General features: G+C 36.8%; 1 pseudogene; it reads right to left on the reverse strand.

Moving 5' to 3' along the window:
* Positions 1 to 566: 566 nt before the first annotated feature.
* Positions 567 to 1,513, reverse strand: LOC121574195 (annotated as a pseudogene).
* Positions 1,514 to 2,448: the final 935 nt, after the last annotated feature.

Raw genomic sequence — 2,448 nt, forward strand, 5'->3', positions numbered from 1 at the left:
ATAGAGTTCCAGACACTTTTAGAATCTATGCCAAGGTGCATTGAAGTTCTTCTGGTTAGTGGTGTCCAAACGGCCTATTAAGATGCATATTATTTTGTAAGATGGTGTTTCCTTTATTTTACCTTTGCATTTCACCTTTACTACACTTGTTGAAGACATTGTGTTGCCAATGAGCCACTCGGTGGTGGTGTTAAACAACATATAGAATGATTATGAAGTCCTCAAAATGTACTTTACTTTTACAGTACTGACATACTATGCATCATTAAATAACATGGAACAACCACAGGCTTTGGTCTTTGGAATGTACAACCCAAAATGACTATGTCTTTATAACAAGCTTATGCCTTCTACAATTAACAAGTCACTCCAATCCAATCCTGCCAAATCATTCTGTATCAACAACACAATCTGAATCAACACCAAATGTGTCTATGATGACAACAAATAACTGAGATAAGTCATGTCAGTGTATTGTTACATGAAATAAGCAATTACAACAACAATATAGTTTAAAATAACAATATAAATCTATGTTTGCAAATGTAGGAATAAAATCATAATAACTATGAACGCCTTAACTTCAGAGTTAAAATATGTTTAGTTGTCACTTTGAACCATGGATAAAAGAAAGCATAAACTATTGGATTAATAAAGGAATTAACAAATGGCAGAAAGCTTAAGTAAGCTGATGATTGGAGAGTAAAAAATTGGAGAAAACTAATTGGAATCCAACAACTGAGATAGGTGAAAACTACAATACCTAGAGTTTTTGCTGCTTTTCTCTGACTCTTATTTGCCTGTACAGTTTTAACACCAGACTTGGTGGCAGCCTCTTTGAAAATACCTTTCTGGCCTGTGATCTGGCGACCAAAAATATTTTAAAATAAAGTGTTATAATAATAGAGCACGGGATAACCATTGTAATTACAAGGTCAATGATGCTACTCCAGTTAAGTCCTTCAAAAATATAACATTCTTCCAAACACCTTTTGGGTACTTGTACATTTATAGAGGTTTTTATAAAAGCAGTATTGTATATGATACAACAACACCAGGTAATGGATATACAACATGTCATTCTTGGTATTGTTATTTTAGAGAGGTAAAATAAGGGATCACACACAGCAACATAACGGTCAATAGATATCAAGACCAAATTGCCGAGAGATAAGGATAGAAATAAATAACTGATGTAGACATAAAACACACAGAAATATTTCCCCAGAAACCAGCATGATTCCATTATTGCTACGGTCCCTACTGGTATCACAATCAGTCCCACCAGGAGATCTGCCACAGCCAGAGAGAGGATGAGCAGGTTGGTTGGAGTGTGGAGCTGCTTGAAGTGAGAGATGGAGATGATCACCAGTAAGTTCAAAAACACTGTAACCGCTGAAATCAATGAGAAGAATATGTACTGTGTTATATAAATAGATGTCGATAGCAAAACCTTTCTGCAAGAAGAGTTAAGTTCTGGAAAACAGTTTTGAGCATCTTTGTGTTCCTCCATTTGTAATAAAGGCAAAAAATGCTGAGGTCCTGCTCTTGCTTAGTCCTGTGTGTGACCCTGTCAGGTCAGCCTTCTGACAAACTCTGAGCTCTGCCTCTCTATTTATCCCTGAGTGACTAACAGACACTCCCCTCCTCAGAGTCTCTCAGCACACACAAGCACCACCAAAGCATACAGATGTAGGATCTTAATTTGATCACCATGTTGCAGGATAACTTTCCTGCAAGATGTTGTAATGTAAAACTTGTATTTGAGGTTTAAAAAAGCTTCTGAATTTTGTAATTTCCACTTTCACATTTTTGAATTGATTTTCCCTGACGAAAAATGCATCACCCCCTACAAAAAAAATCCACATAATAATTCACATTTCCCCTTGCTGCAGGATTATTTTCATGCTGTACCAAACTGGCTCAAATTTGTATCCTACATCTATATAGAAGTGAGCACACAACCAAACAAATGGTCAGATAAACAAATCATTTGTGAAACCATGATGTGATGTATGACAGGATTGGATGTTGCTGCGCCCACATAACATGTCCTTCAGCCTTGCCAATAGTTAAAAATAAGACAACATTTTTAGCATTTTAATCTGGAAAAACGAGTATGGGTGATGTTTTGGTCACTCAAAAGCTATTTTACAGGGGAAATAGGATGACTACGCAGAACCTTTAACCGTTCTGGGTGATGTCAGTGCTCATTTTGGCTCATAATCCACAACCTGTAGAGACATGTTGGGAATAACATGTGGGTACACACATAATAATGGCATAATGATGATAACATTGAAATAAAGGAAGGACTAGTGGGCTAGTTAAGAGAAAGTGCAGGAATTGAGGTGAAGGCAGGATCCAATATTTAGGGTATTTATTAAGCCCAAGCGCACACTCAGCATATGGGGATTTTGAATTATGGAGACAGGAAGGGGAGAACCT

This window comes from Coregonus clupeaformis, unplaced genomic scaffold (assembly GCF_020615455.1).
Source record: "Coregonus clupeaformis isolate EN_2021a unplaced genomic scaffold, ASM2061545v1 scaf3328, whole genome shotgun sequence".
Lineage (NCBI taxonomy): Eukaryota > Metazoa > Chordata > Actinopteri > Salmoniformes > Salmonidae > Coregonus > Coregonus clupeaformis.